This window comes from Micropterus dolomieu, linkage group LG11 (genome assembly GCF_021292245.1).
Source record: "Micropterus dolomieu isolate WLL.071019.BEF.003 ecotype Adirondacks linkage group LG11, ASM2129224v1, whole genome shotgun sequence".
NCBI lineage: Eukaryota > Metazoa > Chordata > Actinopteri > Centrarchiformes > Centrarchidae > Micropterus > Micropterus dolomieu.
This window is the reverse complement of record NC_060160.1, coordinates 2222477-2242542: the sequence shown is the minus strand read 5'-3', so window position 1 is coordinate 2242542 and position 20066 is coordinate 2222477. Positions and strand designations below refer to the sequence as shown.

The 20066-nt window shown below is 39.0% G+C and overlaps 1 protein-coding gene and 1 long non-coding RNA gene across 4 annotated transcripts in view; one reads left to right on the top strand and one right to left on the bottom strand.

Annotated features, from left to right (window-relative positions):
* kcnh5b (potassium voltage-gated channel, subfamily H (eag-related), member 5b) overlaps window positions 1–20066 on the top strand; it is a 1142829-nt gene that overhangs the window by 525134 nt on the left and 597629 nt on the right. The gene's annotated exons all lie outside the window — the stretch shown is intronic.
* LOC123978937 lies at window positions 12559–17489 on the bottom strand. 3 transcript variants are annotated; one of them, XR_006827090.1, is made up of 7 exons: window positions 17379–17489; window positions 16971–17269; window positions 16762–16781; window positions 15921–16081; window positions 15483–15779; window positions 12873–13128; window positions 12559–12694 (listed from the first exon to the last, which is right to left on the bottom strand). It is a non-coding gene; the product is annotated as an uncharacterized LOC123978937 (long non-coding RNA). The 3 variants fall into 3 exon arrangements; XR_006827091.1 differs by lacking the exon at window positions 16762–16781 and having other exon boundaries at window positions 16971–17041; window positions 17136–17269; XR_006827089.1 differs by lacking the exon at window positions 16762–16781.

Below are 20066 nucleotides of genomic sequence, written 5' to 3'. Positions count from 1 at the left end.
AAACGTCCCTTTTTCAGGACTGTGTATTTCAACAATAATGTTATAAAAATCCAAACAACTTTACAGATCTTCATTGTAAAGGGTTTAAACAATGTTTTGTAATTAAATTAACTTCATTAAAACATGGCAGACAGGACAGAACCACAGATAGATTACATATATTACAAAATGATACAAAGCAAAATAAGACAAACAAGAAGAGAGAGGTCAAAGTGAGATGTTAAACTGCAGATTGGGAAAAGTAGCTTCCAATAATTAGTATTTTCCTTCTGAGTCTGGAGCACTGCCAATATGATCTGTCTCAAGTCTTAAAAACCTCGTTCTGCAGATAATCAGGAAATTATGTTTTGCAAGAAGAAGAAATTTCTGTGACTGAATGATAAAAAATAATTGCAATCAGTTTCTGTGGTGCATATGTTGTCAAAGGTATGAAAAGAAATATATTGTATAGTACAGATGTTCTTGTTTTGGTCAATATCTACAAAGACTTTACTTAACATTTAAACATCTTAGGCTGAACAGGTATTTATTCTTGAAACAAATGCACTTGTTCACCTCATCCCTACTTTGCCATGATGGCGGACGAACGTCAGAGTATTGTTGTCAAACTACAAGTTATGTTCATCTAACAAAAACAACAACAACAGGGAGAGATCAGAGTACCGTACTGTGTCACACGGGTCACAAAAGTCTTAAGGAAGTCCGGAGGAAAACAGGGTGATTTATAGGTACTGAGTAAAGCCACAGCTGAACCCGCTGCCCTGGAATCAGCACTCAGGATCTTGATATGTGCTGCTGGCTGAGGAGCCTGCTGCATTTTGTCAGATAACTGGTTGATTTGTGTGTGTGTGTGTGTGTGTGTGTGTGTGTGTGTGTGTGTGTGTGTGTGTGTGTGTGTGTGTGTGTTCAATAATTTATTTTCCAGATAATGGCCTCTCTGCCTTTCTGTGACAGAAACTGTCAGACTGAACCAACTTGAGTGTGTTGCTGGGAGTGAAAAATGTTTAAATTTTGACTTTGCAGATTTAATAAACCACTACAAAACTGCTAGACTGACCACATAAATATATTTAAGATCTCTCTCTATCCTAAAGTTCTCACAGTTGCGTGTGCAATAGTGAAATTTAGACAGTTTGACTCCCTGTTCACCACAACCACTGGCAGCGCTGGAGCTGGGTAATTTAAGCAAATATTGAGGAGCCTTACTAACTTTAATATTCACAGTGAGAGTCGTAGTGAAACGTTTTCCAACCCCTGCCTCGTTTCTGGTGTCTTTAAATTAGTGTATTTTTTATTGCAATTCAAATTAATTAATAAAAAATAAATGGTTTAATTTAGTTTCTTACATTTATTCAGTCACCCCCACAGTTTATTTCTGTGTCGTTGACTAAATTGCTTGTCTGAGTACACCAGATGCTGTGGCTCTCCGTTTTGTGCAGAGCGACTGTCAGAAACAGAAATCCAGGTCTGAGTGTTCACTGCCACACCCCGAGGTCTCAGCAGATGTTATCGATACAGCGAGAGACGAGGAGAAGGAGGAGGAGGAGGAGGAGGAGGAGGAGGCGTTGAAACAAGGCTAGCTGCCAGGAGAGGAAAATAAATGAGAGAAAATGCAGAGGATAAGAGTAGATGAGAGAGAGAGAGAAGAGATGGACGACAAGAAGAGGAAATGAGGGGGACACAAAGAGAAATGGGAGGAGAAAAGGAAGATGTGAGTTGAGAAGAGCGGATGTTAGGACACGAGAGGAAAGGAGACAGAGCAGAGGACAGTCACGACGGACTGGAGGAAAAGTGAAGGACAGAGATAACGGAAGAAAGGGGGAGTCTGAAAAAGAAAAGAACAACTCGATCTTTCCTCTCTGCAACAGTAATGGTAACAGGAAGTGGAGAAGAAAATAAAATATTTAATATTTCAAACATGCAGAGGAAAATTATCCTCCCAGATCATTAACACCAGCACAACCTGAGAATCTACACTCACAATAAAGTACTACTTAATTTTATAAATTCTTGAATTAAATCCACATTTTGAGTTTTCCAACCAGGACATGTAGTTTACCAGGTTGGCCTTAACACAGACAACAGGCTAACAACATGTGCTAACATCGAGCTAAGCTAACAAACAATAACAAGCTAGACTGGAAGAGCGAGACTGGATAACAGCTGAAACCTACAAAGACAAACATAAAGACTGTGTTTTTAGTCTCTGGCAGTCAGGAAAGAGCATAAACTTTATGACAAACTTAAATACACTAAACAAAACACTGAGCGACTGCCTGGTCAGTGACGTCCGGAGTTCTGGAGGTAGAGACGCCACCTCAAATCCTGTGAGAACGCCAACCAGCAGCTTGCACTTTTATATGCAGCGATATTTAAAGCCAAAATAGGAGGAAAAAAAGCACAGAGTTTGGTGAGATCCTGGATGGAGAGGCGGTTAAGACACACCATTCAATCACATCCGCAATACAACTCTAAGGGGAAAGCCCGTAACGGCAAAGATGGCGGTCATCCCGCCTGTCCCACTGGAAAGCCAATCGTCTGCCTTTTACAGCCAAAGCGCGAAACATTTTTCTGCCAATCGTGTGGATTCACTGACATAAGGGTCTGTTTTACTTTGACTGAGCTTGCGTGGAAGTGGTGACGCATGCGTAGTAGAAGTATAACCAGTCAGGAAAAAACACTTTTTAAACCTTATTTTGGGGCAAAGTCGTCAAACTCTCTCTCTTTTTATCTTACTGTTTTTATTAGACTTTACTAGTGATTCTAGTCCTGTAGTTTTTATGTCCCGGTGACCAGTGAAAGTGCAGTTCTGGAACTCTCCCCATTCATTCAGATAGGAGGATGGCTGCCGAGTGGCATGACGTCCACTAAGATTAAACACTAACAGCAAGCTAGGCTAACAAATAGGTCCTGTCCAGCCCCATATGTAACCTGAGCAAAGTGTGGAAGTGAAAGCCACTGAGGGTTGCACAGTCCGGCATCTAAGTGACGTGCTCGCCACACCACCAAAGCCTATTAGTGTCTAATAAAATAACAAAGTGAAGATTTATTGTTCATTTTTAATGGTCTTCAGATCAATGCAATAATCCATAACATAGTGCAAAACAAATGTCTCTTCGTGGACAATAAACTCTCCAGAATCACATACACCGATTAAACTACGTATTCTAAATTTGTCTGCAAGCCGTTTGTTTGTAGTTTTAGTCGGCATGTCGTAAATGATAAAACTAGAGGGGACACGTAAATAAACGTGAGCTGAACAAGAATCTAACACGGCTTCCTGCCAGACAAAGTTGCAGGTCCTCGTTGTAAACATTCATGTAGTAGCATGTTTGCATTGAACAGCAGGTCACTGTAGCAATGTTACTGTAGACCAGATGATGATTTAGACGATGGTGGTTGAGAAATGGTTACTCGTAGCTTTGGTTAGAATTAAAAATGTGCTGGTTAAGGGATGAACTAGATGTGAATATGCTGCATTGAAATTACCGCAGATTATGTGTAAAGTGAAATCCACATGCTTATTCTCTCTCTGTTGACAGATTGCTGAATTAGTTGCACCGTCCAGCAGAAAATGTTTATTGATGTGCAACTCTTTACATGTTCACTTGAAACTGTAATCTATTTCATTAACATAATCCATTTAGGAAAAGGTATAATAGCCCACGTACAGAACAGCTTTCAATATCGGCCTGTTCGAGGTGTAGTTTATACAGGAAAGGGCTCTACTATCCAAATCATTCGGTGGTTGGATCAATTGGTCGGTGGTTACACACACAGCTGACTGAGTTCTCAGCACTATTGTGTCATGAAGCAGGATGGAGGGGCCCCTCAGGTCTCCTGTTGAATCGCGGGTCTCTCTCTCTCTGAGCGATCATACAGAAAGCTTCAGTAACGTGTCACGCTGGGTTGTCACTATTACAAGAACAAATTGTTTTGCAGTTTAGCTCATCTCAGCTCGCATTCAAACAGTTATTAAATGTTCTATTGAGTGACTGGTGATTTTTACTTTGCAAAAATATGAATTTCATCTTTATTGCCCAATTTAATTTTAGGACCTGTGATCCACGATTAGCCAAAACTTTATGTGCATTAATGCTTATTCTCTAGCTTATGAACAGACAGCAGAATTATATTATACTGTATTTATATTATATTCCCAGCAACCCTACAACGAATGTTCCCATCTTTTTAAAAAGTGTTTGCTTATGTCAGGGTTAAACAGGGGTGACCACACGTTTCAGCAGTAGTAATAGTTGTGACACAGCTTTTCCATCCCGGCAGAGGAGGAGATACTTTAATTTGATTATTGCAATCACAAGCATTTTATATTGATTATTTCTGCCAGAGTAATTAGATTATGTAGTGTAATTTATTACAAAGGAACCTACACTTTGAATTGCAGCCCCTTTACAACATGTGTTAAATCAGTAAACTATGATAGAGTCTGTGCTGAATAAAGATTTGTTCTGAAATTAAATAGTGTGGCCAACAGATGTTAAAACAGGAGGGTGTGTTGACGAGGCGAACCTCCTGCTGTGTCATCCTAAAGCAGCAGCAGCAGCAGATACCTCTCTACCTCACTGTTCCCGCTGGGGATGCAGGGCGTCAGCTCTGCAGGGAGAAAGTGTGGAGACAGAGGCCCCGATCCCGGCCTCCACCTCCACCGTGAACCCTCACAGTCTTTAGCTGACGTCACCTGATAAGTGCTTGAGTGCGAGAGGCTGCAAGGACCCCAAAATGCACTCAGCGACATATCACGTTACCTTGATGACGCCAAAACAAGTTACCTACATTTGCAGTGTTCCCCGCAGGATTTTGTGAGACTACGGTGGGGGGGGAACACGTACCCTCTTCAGGGGTCCAGAGGCGTGCCCCTCCGGAAGAAGAATTGATACATTAAAAAGTAAAATGCATTAATCTGGTGCACTTTGAGAGCAAAATCAAGAGCCAAGATCTATGGAGAACATTTCACTCTTGTAAACAAGTTGATCATAAACACATTGAATAGATATTAATTGTGATGACAAAGCGAAAGAAGTCAACAAATTTATTATTTATTTATTATAAAATATATTTAATATATATTATTTTTATAGAAACCCCAAATCAAAGTCATTTCCCTAACATCTTATTGGGGTTTGATTTTACTTTAAATGGACGCATATACTTCCTGTGAATATAATCCATTTAATCGTATATATATATATATATATATTTTGTTTTTTTTTGTTTTTTTTTCATTTATTAAGACTTCATAGCCTCTATTTAATTAAGACTTAAGACTAAAACACCTGTCTGTGAGAAAAGGACAGAATAAAGTCAGTAAACACAACGTTAGATGTCTTTACTGTAGGGCTGAGCAATAATAATAATTATTGCAATATAATTTTCCTCAATATCAAAATAATAAATGTTCAATATATTGTCAATAAATAATTGGTCTAATTCATTTGAATCATGAACAAATTTGCACTTAAATTTTCTATTAAAATATTTATTTTGTTGAGGAAAAGGGACTGAAAAAATATTTACTACTACAAGATCATATTCGTAAAATTTCTTTTATCATAATAGTTTTGAATGTTCTCCCTCAGATTTCTTAAGTGATCCACTGTTTGGAATCAAGTGTTTGTCCCATTCTGACCATAAAGAAATGTTGAACCACACAATTAATCATCTGGTTTCTTCAATTTTCAGTCAGGAGCAAAAATCAGTCTTTAAACTTGAAAGAAATAACGATTTGACATTTATCGTGATAATTATCGATATCGAATGATGTGAAATGTTTTTATTGTGGTAACTTTTTAGACCATATTGCCCAGCCCTGCTTTACTGGTATTATGAGAAGTGTAGAAATATTTTCAGCTCATTTTGAAGCTATGGCGGAACAAATAAGACTGTGGCGGGCAACCACCTTGCTTCATGTTAAGGGGACCGACTGATTTGAACATATTTGGAACATATTTGGACGAGAGGTAATTTTCAAATAATCAACAAAACAGCATCTTACACCAACATGTAAACTTCCACTTTTTTAAACACCTGCAGGCTGACGCTGTGACGTTAAACACAATGCTATGAATTCTGGGTTATTCCCTCCAGCAAAGTCTGCAGAGATGCGGACTTATGTAAAGTGTGCCTAAAAGGGCTCAGAAAGTCTGCAAGAGAGCCCTCGTACACTTGACGATTTGAAAGTGGGACAGCCCCAAGCCCTGAAACTCATCTCTGAGCCCGTGAGTGTGGAGATTCAGATTCAGCCCAGTCTGTGAGTTCTGTCAGAAGGTGGCTGTAATGCATGCTGTATGCCAATCACACAAAATAAAAGAAAACATGTTAAAAACTTTGCAAAAGAAGAGCTGCTTGTATATTAAGTGAAATGATAGTCAGTATAATCTATAAGCTACTTAGTGGCTGCAAAAAATAAAGGCTAGTAACATGTTGAGATATAAACAGCTGCTGACAGAAAAAAAAAGGATTATCTTGCAGAAAACTTTTAATTATGACGCATTTTTTGTCTTAAACACCTCCAGGTGTGTTGATAATGAACTTGACCTGAATTGACTTCAGTAAACACAAGCAGCTCCTGGCTAATTACAGATGATCCTGAGGGAGTCTGTCCATCTGCACTGGGAGATCCAGTCTCACTCATTAGCCATCTCAAATATATGACTGTGTTAGTGTTATAAACCTGCAGGCAGGAGAACAGGGAATAAACGCTGGAGGTTAAAGATTAAGGCCAGGGGCTAATGGCTGGAGGGTGGCTGAAGCTAAGTCAGCAAGAAAGTCTTTCTACATAGTGATGTTCTGCAGTGGTAGAAGTAAGACCTGAGGGTTTATACCTACTTCTAACCAAGTGATGCACACAAGTTTAGAGTGAATATCCTGCATTAATGCCACTCACCCTTTCCTAACCAAAGCAGAGTGTGTCAACAAACAGCAGGAGATCTTTCACTCTGCTCAAAATAACAGCCATTCTCTGCGTTTGACCTCAGCCAAAACCTTCAAACTGTTCCATTAGCTGAAATAACACCTGGTCAGATGCATCCAGATTAGTTTCTAAATCAACATGGATAGCAGACAGACACCACAACACACTAGACAAACTGGTGCCACAAGGACACCATACTTATGCTACCAACACCAACGTGAAGATAGGTGGTGGTGAAGCTGGATCAACAACCAACAAAAACAATAACACCAGAATGTCATCCCGTTTCATCCTAGGGGCAGCTGGAAAGCCATGATGCCACCCAGAGGATGATGCACAAAGCAACACTGATCGACATAAGATACCGAGGGGATCACATGAAGCCAAGAGAGCGCCACAAAAACAGAAGTAGGAGCAGAGATAGCAGCAGAAGCAGTCCAACAGCCAGTCCAGCACAAGTGAGGGAAAAGGAAGAGGTCTTTCATGATCACCTATTCAGAAAAAGTCTGGCCAGGTAATTAGCCCCAGCCGGGGCAGATACAAATACAGTCGGCGAAAATAAAGTCTTGTCCCCTGATTTACTGAGGCGCGTGCAAAGCAAAGCAGCACGATGCCGGCTAAACATTGTAATGTATGTCAGCCATCGACGATGATGACGACATGGTCCATCGGCCCGACCCTACTAGAAACAGACCTGAACACCACACTACACACACGATATCACACCAATATAAAAAAAACACAGAAGTAATAAACAAATAAAATGTTAGTACTCTATATTTTAAAACCTCCCCGATAAAAGCAATATTTACCAATATTTAAGTGTAGCTGAAACGGTTCCACTACGCCGAGTGTTTCTGTTGCACAAAACGAAAACAAAGTTACAGGAGCAGAGCACCCGCTTATAGTTTAGCCAGTGTATATGTACACTCAATGGCAGAGGGACCAAACTGTGAAGCACCAAGTCTGACCAGGGCGTTACTGAAGATGACGGATCACCTGTTCAAAAACTTGCCGTTAAAAGGTTCCTGCTAAAGGAGCGAATAATTACATTAAACTTGATGCAGCACCTGCGGGATCACCACCCAGCTTTGCACGCCCACGTAAAGGTAAGCAAGTTGGTCGGGACTTAAATGTGAACGTGTCCCTTACAATCGATGCTGTAGCGATGAGAGTCGAGCTTTCAGTACAACGTGAACAAACAAAGCAGGTGTAACCTTTCAGGCCCATTACTTTCAATAGCTTGCGCCGCGACAGGGTGGTTTGTTGCTGCATCGAGCACCGCACGGCGAGCTCGTGCGCACGCCGCGGTTAAAGCAGTTGAACTTTAGCACTGAGCAGCTTCCACGCATTGCAAATTGTTCTTTTCTGAAAGGGCCCTCATGGAAGACAGAACGTAGTCCTCTCAAGACCTTCAGTCATTGAACATTTAACGTTACATCCTGTTGTCTCCTCCTGTTTGTGTTGAGCAAATGTTGCCAGGTGTAAAAACACTAACAAACATCAGGAGCTTATAGACTTTCAGAACTATAGGCTACCAATTACACTGCACTCAATTTCTTTCTATCATTTTCACTAAAACATATGTACGGATGAGAGTTGATGACAGTAACAGTTCAGTTTATTCCCCTCCTTCATGGCGGTTAAAAGTTAATATTCCTCTGACATTAATAATACTTACATATTATAGAAATATAATTGTTAATGTAATTAAATATTAAAAATCAACTTAAGCCATTACTAGTGTTGTGAAATTAATTAATGCATAATAAGACAATAATCGCACCAACAAAATCTGTAATCGTTGCATCCAACCATATCCAAACACATCCACCAAATTACAATCACACATCGTCTTCTGCGTCCTTACCTTGACACTAAAATGTGGATGACTCCATGTCCCCCGTACAACATTCACATCGCATCACTTGCATGTTATAACGACCTCGTGGAAGCTGTATTTGTGAAATACTTGACAAGTTGTTTACTGTATATATACACTGTAGATTAAAACATGAACAGATATGCTCAATATGACTGATTTAAGAAACCCTCTATAAGAAAAATACAGGGGTTAGCTTGACTGATGATCTATCAGCAGCATCATGTCCACTGAACCAGCTACAACTCACTGAATGTCCTGTATAGTCGGGAGCCGTGTGCTTCCTTCTTTGTTTCAGTGTGGATTTAATCCCATAAACCATCTGTAACAGGAGAAGCCTACACCCACTTTAACCTTCTACACCTTTCCTCTGACATCAACGCCTCTGTGCTTCTCTGCAGCCGCTCAGTTTAAGAGCCCCGAGATAGCTGCATCATGTCCTGTGAGGTGGAAATGGCAGACAGTGAGCAGGGCTGCACTGACCACTCACAACTTCCTGCTCTTCATAATCTAAATGATCTCTCAACAAACCGCTGTCCTCTCCTCACCTGCATCCTTCTTTTGCTTCCCTGCGTTCTCTTCTTCTTTGTTAAGATGGAAGCTGTTTTTTTTTTTCCTTTAACAGTCTGTCAAAAACTGGAGGAAGCAATTTAGGAAACATCCTTTTATGCAGCTTTGTCTGCAGGCAGGATGTTTAATTGATGCCACGTCACAGAGACATTTATCAGGTCGACTTTGTTCGCAAAACCTGCCCCACCCAGTGTTTGATCAGCAACAACAGACACATGAACAGTAACTCATCAGCTTCCTCCAAATGTCCCTCTTTATATTAAATATATAATATAATAAATATTTTAACCTGGCGTTTATTTAAACTGTGGCATAAATGTGTCTATTCTGACATGCTAACTTTGCACTCGCCTCCTTTGCTGTAGAGATTTAGATAAATTAGGATTCATGCTGCGCGAGCCTCCTACAGCTTTCCAAATAAAGACGATTTTTACATGAATCATTTCAAACGATTATCTCTGAGTCTGGCCGAAAGTAAACACAGAAAGTAGCCGGCTATAACTGCCATTCACTTCTTTCCTCACTTCCTTTCCTTCCTTCCTGGAGGATGGGAAACGAGGAGGGGAGGAAAGACGAAACACGAGGAAAACCTCTCGGTCCCAAAAATGGGAGGATATATGTAAGAAAATATAATTTAACTCCTCACACTTTCCTGAAGAATTTGGACAATTTGGAGAAACAACAAATCTCAAGTAAAGTCAGAAATACTCACGTGTAAACACTGAGCTGTACAACACAAGGCTTTACAACCTTGGAAAAGAGACTTGAAGGATATAAGATAAACACTTTCAGAAGAGAAAAGCAGGCAGTATAGTGCGGTAAAGCTGTATTACTCAGCAGTGGCCACATATTTAATGAGTGAGGCAACTATTCATGCCGTCATCCGGTGACTAAATAGGTAACTTAATGGATCAAGAGATGAGATAATTATCAGAGCAGCATGTTGCAAAAAAAACTGAAAACCAAACGGGCTTTTACAAGTTCAGACGAGTCTTGACAAACGGCTCGGTCGGTCACAATCAGGTGGAGATTTGTGGGAAGAAAAGAGTCTTACACCTGCACGAACCAACATGTCAGGGGCGCTAACTTTCAGTTTTACTTCCAAATAAAATGGTTTAATCTGGATAAAATGCTGCTTTGTTTCCAACCTGTCTGATCGTCTGACTGCTCGTGTTTCTTCCTCTTTTTAGCGACGTCACCGTGTTTCCAGAACAATCAGGAATGAGTCCTAAGGCTGGACCATATGGCCAAAAATGTTATCACGATAAAAAGTTTCATATCTTTCGATATCGATAACTATCACGGTAAGTATTAAATTGTTACTTCTTTCAAGTTTAAAGGCTGATTTTTGCTCCTGAATGAAAGTTGAAGAAACCTGATGGTTAATTCACAAATCTGAGGCAGAACATTCAAAATAATTGTAAAATTAAGTAAAAGCTTTTTTTTTTCAGCCCTTTTTCCTTAACAAAATAAACATCTTAATAAAAAAATTAAGTCCTAATTTGTGTGTGATTCGAGTGAATAAAATCAAACATTTATTGAATATTTATTGAACATTTGTTATAGAAAATTATTTTTATTGTTTTATTGTCCAAATGAGTACAATGTTAAAAGGCATCACATTGCTTGAACTGCAATCCTTTTTCATCTTACAGCATCTCTAACCGTCAACTTTCTGAAAACTGACAATCCAAACAATCACGCCCACTTTAAGCTGCAAAATACCTTTTTTAACAGCAGATGATAACTTTAAAATTCAAGGGCCTGGTACTGCAGGTTCGGGCTCACTGGCGTGGCTCACACTTCTGCTTTTCCTACCACGACAAGTCAAGGTTAAAAACTTGAACTTCTCTCTGCAGCTATCTTTGTTCACGCTAGGGATTTCACAAGAACCAATACTCCGGTACCAAGTAGAAACAAAAATTCTGAAAACGTGTTGGTTCGACTCGGCAAATAGAAAAGAGTATGGAAACCAGAATTAAGTGAGTTTCGCGGCTGTTACCTTCAACACAGTTGAAGAGCTAATTTAGGCAGATGTTTCACATTTTGATCACCGGAAAATCACCCAAGATGACGATGCAGTTTGCAGCACTAAGAACTGAATGTCTGTCCGACTCGGAGAGATGGGGACGTGATGGAGCAGTGGATAAGACACATGCCTTTGGTGTGAGAGACCCGGGTTCGAATCCACTGCGAGACACCATTGTGTCTCCGAGCAAGACACCTAACCCCTCGTTGCTCCAGAGGCGTGCGACCTCTGACACATATAGCAATTGTAAGTTGCTTTGGATAAAAGCGTCAGCTAAATGGGTAAAGGAGAAATTAGTTTAATGATTAAATTTGCACTGTGCAAGGTTATAATTTGAATACCTGAATTGCTCATTTATAAATATATTGACATCAAATCTTATCTGTGCTGGACATCTTCTCACCACTTTCACAGTTGTTGTATGTATGATGAAGTGCATGATGGGATTTATTGTTATTTACGAGAATCGTGGAGTTTTACTGTTATCAGTATCGACTACTAAATTTCTGGTGTTGTGACGTGCTTCACACAACTACTTCCGTCACTTTGTTCTATGTGTTTGTGCTGCATCTATAACAGCGAAAATCTCACCCCGCCTTCAAACGTGGCCAGTTGGAACATGTATTAAACACTTTTTCCTTTAAAAAGATTGTCGCACGACACGTCATATAAAAATACCACAAAAGTCAAAACTTCACTCAAACATGTTTTCTCAAAATCTGAACTTTGGGATCGGATCAGAAACACTGATCAGAAACCAGCATGTTAGAAAGTAGGGTTTCCCTTACATGTAGGTTTTTAACCCAGTGCAAGAGACTTAAACCAGTATGATGCAGGGCAGCAGACTGGGAACAGAGAAGAGAGGTGTTGGCCTCTTTCTGTATGCAGCAGGCAGAGCGAGCTCTTCTGCAGAGCAGGCCTCCATAACAAAAGCTCAGAGAGAGAGAGAGACACTGGGAGTCACCTCCCTCTGCTTCTGTCTCTCTTTATCTTCTCCTCTTTTTCTTTCCTTGCATCATTCTGCTAGCATTAGCATCAGCTGGCTCATTAAATCAACATACCATGAAGGATTAGGCTTAACACACACACTAATTATTTCATAAGTACAAAACAAGAGCAGCAGAGAGCAGGTTCAGCAGTACGTACCACATCTCTTCTTCTTCTCCTTTAGTCCATCTCGTTCCCTTCTTCTTCTCTTCCTGAGTGTCGGATGTTGGAGGATGCAGAGAGAGAGGGAGAGAGAGGGAGGGAGGGAGGTGCCTTTGATGTTGTGGCAATCCCACTGCAGAGAGAGAGAGGGAGGGAGGGAGAGAGGTGATGCTAACAGAGAGGAAGCTAATGCTAAACTAGCCACCAGCTCAGTATGGGACGGTGGGACGGACGGATGGGAGGGATGAGGATGATGATGCGGCACCTTTTCAGTATGGAAACAAGAGGGAGAGAGCGGGGTGCCCTGTTACCTTGGAAACTGAGATGAGGTGATGGAGAAGGTGGAGCCGAGCTCTGATTGGCTGGCAGGGTGTGGCGCTCCCCTTTCCTGAGGGAGGAGGGAGGAGGAGGGAGGAGGAGGAGGGGGGGGATGACAGAGCAAAGGCTGGTGATGTGAGAAGCAGCTGCTCTTTCTTTTTCTGTGCCGGAGGAGGAGAGGCTGCACATGGCGTACAGGAAGCCGTGGACGCCCCCAGCTGGTGACTCCTGGAAGTGCAGAGGAAGAACCTGCAGGATCAACAAGAGAGAACAATGTACTGCGTTCCTAATACATTTATCAATACACACTTCACCTTTACTTTTCCAATAATGTTCTAGTAAAGAATTTATACGCGATATTAAGTGAATCATTCCCCTAAATAAAAAATAAAAATAAAATTTCTAAGCCAAACCTGACACGATGACTTTTTGTTTGTTTTCTGTGAATGTATTTTGTTTATATGGCTCCCCACGATGCTTTATAAGACTAAAACTACGTATTATTATTTATTATTAGCACCATTATATCATAGGATATCTTACAATTCACCAAATGTGTTTACCTCACTATCGAACCTGGATTTACTGCTGTTTTTGTATATAGCAATGTTGCACTATTTTTATATCATACAGAAAGTTTCTCTATGCTGTTTGGTTTTAAGTACTTTGTTTTTGTTCTTACGCCTTGGGTTGGTTAGTGAGGAACGCCATTTTCGATTCCTCTGTATGTCTGATACATGTGAGAAATTGACAATAAAGCTGACTTTGACTTTGACTATCAGGCTCAGTGAAATATCAGTTTAATCCAACCATTGAAGGTAACACGTTTAATTGCACCACGAGCAAAATTCAAAACACTTCCAGAATAAACATTTAATTTTATGCGAAATTCAAATTAAAAACATGATAAGTAGATATTAAAGATAATTTAATTCAATTAAACTAATAATCTACTGACGGCCACAGTTAATTCAGTAGTCCATAAAGGAAATAAAAATAAATAAATATGTGGACATATGAATAAAGTAACTCATACACTTTGAGCTCAACCAAATATATTTTATAAGGGCTAATATAAAACATTATAAGACTCTCTAAGATGCTCTAAGAGTGCAACTGCTTAACATTTATAACTATTAAATACTTACTTACTAGTAATCTAAATGACTAATTTGGTAGTAATTATAGGGAAAGTGGAGACAGTGTTCAATTTGTACATTTCCAATTAACTCCTCCATTGTTGAGTTTTAAATCATCTGTCAAATCATTCCCATTCTTTACATTACTAAACAAAATATCGCATGTTTTTCTCAATATAAATTAAATGATAATTGTGGTGGAAATGTATATTTCCTTATGGAGAAATTAGGGCTGGGCAATAAAACAATAATGATAATTATCTTCAACCAAGTCCAGTTGCCCTTGATTTTAACCTTTGTTGGATAATGATAATTATCGCAAAATAATTTTCCTCAATAACAATATAATGTTCAATATATCGTCAATAAATATTTGCTTTAATTAATTTAATCACAAACAAATTAGCACCTAATTTTCCTATTAAAATATTTATTTTGTTGAAAAAAGAGGCCTTAAAAAACATTAACTAATCATATTTGTTGAAAAAGATAATAGTTTAAAATGTTCTAACTCAGATTTGTGAAGTGATCCACTGTTTGGTATCAAGTATTGTCACATTCTGATCATAAAGAAAAGTTTAACCACATAATGGTTTCTATAGCCTTCAGCCTTTAAACTTGAAAGAAATAATGATTTGACATTTATTGTGATAACTATCGATATCGAATGATATGAAATGTTTATATGTTCATAACATTTTTGGCCATATCGCCCAGCGCTAGGAGAAATTAACAAACAAAAGAGTTACAATTACACACTTGTTTTTGGTGCATAAAATGAGAAATGGTCGAAAGAGTACAAAACAATTTAGCTGGGTCAGAGTTCTGTCTCTTCCACACTGGGCAGCATAGATCATCTGGCCCCGAAGGAAAGGAGTGCTTAACCATTTGAAGGCAGTGGCACATATGCTTCATCTAGAGAGGAGCTTTCTCAACCTTGAAGGAGAACAATCTGTCTGCAAACTGCAGAGACTGAGAAAACAAGGCCACCTCTATCCCCTCTGACTGAAACACCAGCCTGCACAGTATCAAAATACCACAGGAGTATAAGTACACAATTGTAGGTATATATATATATATATATATACACACTCAATTGACAGCATGCATATAAGCAATATCAATTAAAAAGGTTCTGCCATCAAATCTATATTGATTTAGTGTTTCCACAAGATAACACATTAGGCAGTTTTCCTTTTGTCAAAACTTAAAGCTCCTTAAATTCTGGTGTTTAATATTATGTGTATTCATGACTAAATAAGCAACAATAAAATGTATACGTTCCTGTGTGTACTATATATACACCTTATACCTGAACATGTTTTTTTTTTATATCAAACTAAACCACAGCGCCATCTGCTGGGAAATTACAGAAAACTTTACAAAACAGAGACGACATAAAGCAACTGTGAAATATTCTCTGTCCAGTTGACACTATATGGACAAAAGTACTGGGACACCTACACATTACTGTAACATCCTATTATAAATCCATAGCCATCCCCCCTTTGCAGCTATAACAGCTTCCACTCCTCTGGGAAGGCTTTCTACAGGCTGTTTAGAGTGTGTCTGTGAGAATTTCTGCCCATTCATCCAGAAGAGCATTTGTGAGGTCAGACACTGATGTTGGACATGACGGCCTGGCTCGCAGTCTCCGTTGTAGTTCATCCCAAAGGTGCTGGATAGGGTCGAGGTCAGGGCTCTGTGCGGGCCAGTCAAGTTCTTCCACACCAAACTGGGTTAAACCATTTCTTTATGGAGCTGGTTTTGTGCACGGGGGGCATTGTCATGTCATAGAAGAACAAAAGGCCAATTGTTAGAAGAACTGTTGGCTAAAATATTGTAGCATCAAGATTTATCTTAAGACCACACCATGAAAAAACAACAGGGGTGTCCCGGTACCTTTGTCCATATAGTGTATTACATATCATTAGCAGCGTAGTGGCCGATGGATCTTTTCCCCCATGAGCACAGGTGATCACATGAATGATGGCCAGGTGTACAGCAGGGCCACTGAACAGACACACCTGAGTGGGATTCAGCCTAATGAGTTTCACCTGCCACTGACAACAAGCAAAAAATATACTCAGTGTGACAGGTTATGTTCCAGCTGTTTCAAGAATCATCACATATAAAACACACAATTAAATTCCTGACAGATAAATCGATTAGTGTGTTGAAAAATAGTAGAAACCGACTAGGGATAATTTAATTTAACACTAGTTGGTTGAGTTGGTTGACTGTCTAGCTGAATCAGACTAGTAGTAGCACAGCTTTGGAAGTTCATTTAGCTCATTTTTACATTAAATGTAGTTATTCTACAAAACTCTTTTTAAAAAAAAAAATCATTATATAGCTACTGGAACATGTGATTTTCAAAGAGAAAAGGTAAAAAGTCGAAAGCATCAAGAAAACCATTAGGCTAACCACCTTAGCTAACAATTAGCCATTAGCTAACGTTAGCCTGTGTGAATAATGCTGACATTAGTAAATTACTTATGTTAAAAGGTTATTAATAACCTTCTTAACGTTTGAGATATATTTTTATAAGAGGAATATAATTTATTTCCTTTCTTTTTTCATCTTGGAAGACGAGAAAAGTCAAAACCAGAAAACAAGTTCATGCTAAAGCTAATGTTAGCTACCGAAATTCGTTAGCTATCGAAAAACGTTTAAAATTGTTTAAATATACCTGTAGTCATTATTACTGGAGAAAAACGTAGCAATATAATTAAAACATTACCGATTTTCTTCTCTTTTCATCTTGAAGTCAAGACAAGAAACAACAAACCACAAAATTATTTCTAAAAAACCATTAAGTTAGGTAAGGTTAACACAACATTAACGTTACCTTGTAGAAAGTCAGTAGAAAACTTTATGTGGTTAGTCTAACATCTTATAAAGAAAATGGTTATTGCTTTATGTGAAGTTTGGGTATTTAAAATTGCCTACCTGAGGTTTTTATGGGCCTTTTCAACCCTTCCGTCCTCAATTCCACAGCCCAGCAGGTTCATGTCCAACACCTGAAGCCAAACTACGGTCATAAAAGTGCCTTTTCCTGGTTTACCAAATATACTAACCACGAAGATTATGACATAAGGTTTTAAGAGTATTTACCAAAATCTAATAGCTCCCCTGATAAAATCGGCGTCCATAACCCCCTCCTATCATTAAAGTTTAATACCCGTTGACTGTTTCTCCCAGTATGAAGTGGACCAGGAGGACTCTTGAAGAGTGTGAAGAGAAGGAAGCTATCCAGGAGCAAAGAACACACATGTAATATTTTAAGAGCTAACGTTACAGATACATTTGCAGAAACTCTAAACGTTCATAAATTATATACTTCGAATCATTTATCACCATTGATGAAGCCCACAAAGAATATTACAGCGTTTACAAGCATTATTTGGGATGCATGCAATTCTCGGTAGGCAGGCAAAACTCGGCATAACATCGGGCGACGCCAAAATGTGTGACCCATCAGATTCTGTGACCCAAATGGGAAGTTAAGCGCCAGAGGCTTTGTTGACGATGTGAAGCGGCTGCAGTTTGGTTGGGTTTAGGCACCGAAAGTACTTGGTTGGGTTTAGGCACCAAAAGTACTTGGTTGTGGTTAGGAAAACATCGTCGTTTTGGGTGTAGTCACAGAATCTGATAGGTCACAGATTTTGGTGTTACACCGGGAAAGGCAGGGGATATTTTTCTCACACTTTCTACCACACTATTAGTTAGCTGTGACTGTTTTTGACAGACAGTTTGTCTCTGAATATCGCTGTCCAATCGGCGTCAAGTCGTGTTCCGGGGAGTCCCGCCTCTTTTGGTAAATCTTCTGCCACCTGAAAACGGCTGGGGAAAAAAAGCTGTCCTCCAGCTTGTTGCGCCGAAGCCGAATTTTATGCTCATATTAAATGCGATTGTTATTAAGCCATGTTTTATGTGTGTTGGTGGAGTCAATTTAAAGTTAGCTGCACTCAACCAGTAACAATTATTTGATGTGTTTTTTTCTTTTATTGCCAGAAACCACAGAAGAAAGTTGAGGAGGTAGCATGATGTGGTCACCACTTGCATCTTGTCAGAGGAGGGTAAAAAGAAGAAGAAGAAGGAAAGCAACACAGAAAATAAACCAAACACAATAAAATATACTTTTTATATTTCCCCTTACACGCCTTGAACAACACATAGCTCGTTGTTCCTGTGTGATTATAAAGTACAGGAGAACAGTCCTAATAATACTGTGTAACTACAGGATAACAAGTGGATCTTTTTTACCACTCTCTGCTTACCTTATTAGTCTTATGTAATGTGTGTACCTTAAAGAATGAAAAGAAATTCTGTGCTCCTCTGTACCCCATTAAACATTTAAAGATTAGCTATGTTTGATCCACCTGTGTGACATTATTTCATAACTGTAGCCTATTACTTGAGACGGGTCCCTTAGCTGCAACGCAAGATTAACTGTAAATAATTTTATTCATTGCACATCATCAGTCCAGTGCCACTGCGCTTTATTCTGGATTTAATGTTCCTAAATAAAAGGTTTGTCACAGATGATTGTGTGAGTCATTCTTTTTATCATTATTGCTAAAGTAGTTTCCTTTACATCCAAAGGTCTAAAGATCTGTTGATGTTTACTGTGGATTGTTCATTCATTGTAGACATTGACAATGAACTTCAGGATGTAGCTGTTCACAAATACTGTACAGTATGTAGCCTAAGGAACAATCCTTGTCTTATAGCAGACTTAGACCATTGAACTGGTCACCTTAGGCATCATCGCAACAATTGCCTCCCCTGAGAGATTTGGCAGGAGCCGCCACTGAGTTCTTTACAACTAGGCAACATGGATACGCGTGCCCACACGGAGTGGAAGTTGGAAATGCAAGACCTGATGGATGAGGTAATTGTAGGATGATGCAGTCAAAAATTCTCCAACCTCTTTGCAACCAGAAGCTTTGGCTTTTCAGCCAGTGGTTAACAAACTTAGGCCTATTCAGATCCTTTAAAAAATAATAAAAGTACTAATACCTATCTGTAAAAATACTCCGCATCGGAAAAGTTAAATAAAAGTATGTAAGTAGTCTATAAGCAGGAAAATGTAGTAGTAGCCTATTAAAAATAAAAATAGCCTACTCAAAGCAGAAAGAAAAATATCCCCTATGACTGTTATACTATTATATATTATATCATTAGATTATTATTCCTTGTGCTTAAATGAGGGTATTTTGTATCAAACTGCAATTAATAGTTATTTTAATTAAGAATTAATCAGCTGATTATTTTCTCCATTAATCTATTGTAATAAATTGTGAAAATAGTGAGAAATGTTGTCACAGTTACCCAGAGCCCAAAGTGACACCTTCACAATGCTTATTTTGTCAGTCCAAACCTCAAAACTATTAAAAATACATTAAAACAATAACAAATAAATGCAGCAAATGTTCATGTTTGTGAGGTTGGAACCATGAATTGTTTTTACATGAAAAATGACTAATACCAAAACAGTTTCCTATTAAATTTATGTCAATTAGCTTATGTTCTACTAGCTGGACATGCATAAGTAATTTAATTTATATCACAATATCCTAATTTTTTTAACCCTTCATATGTTTTGTGAGTAAAAAGCTTATTTTTAAAGTAACTAGTAACTGAAGCTGTCAGATAAAGTAAAAAGTACAATATTTTCCCTAACACTCAAGTTTAGTACAAATGCCTTGTGTACTTAAGTACAGTACTACTTTGTTGCTGTCCACCACTGGGCTTGGCTTTGGCTACCTGAAAAAAGGACTAGAGATGTTTTTCCATATCTTGGCTCTGGACGGAAAGCTATCATCCATCATGATGGTGAAAATGGCTGGCCTTGAGACCCCAACCCCTGTCATCATCACCCGGCATTAAAATGTGCAACAAACAATTACAGCACAAAACACCATTCATGAGCTGAAATGTCACACACAGCTCGGGATACAAACGTAGGGCAAGCTCTGCAATCCTAGGCCTATGTGTACAATATACACTGAGCACTGCAGTTCAGTGGGCTCGTTTGGGGCC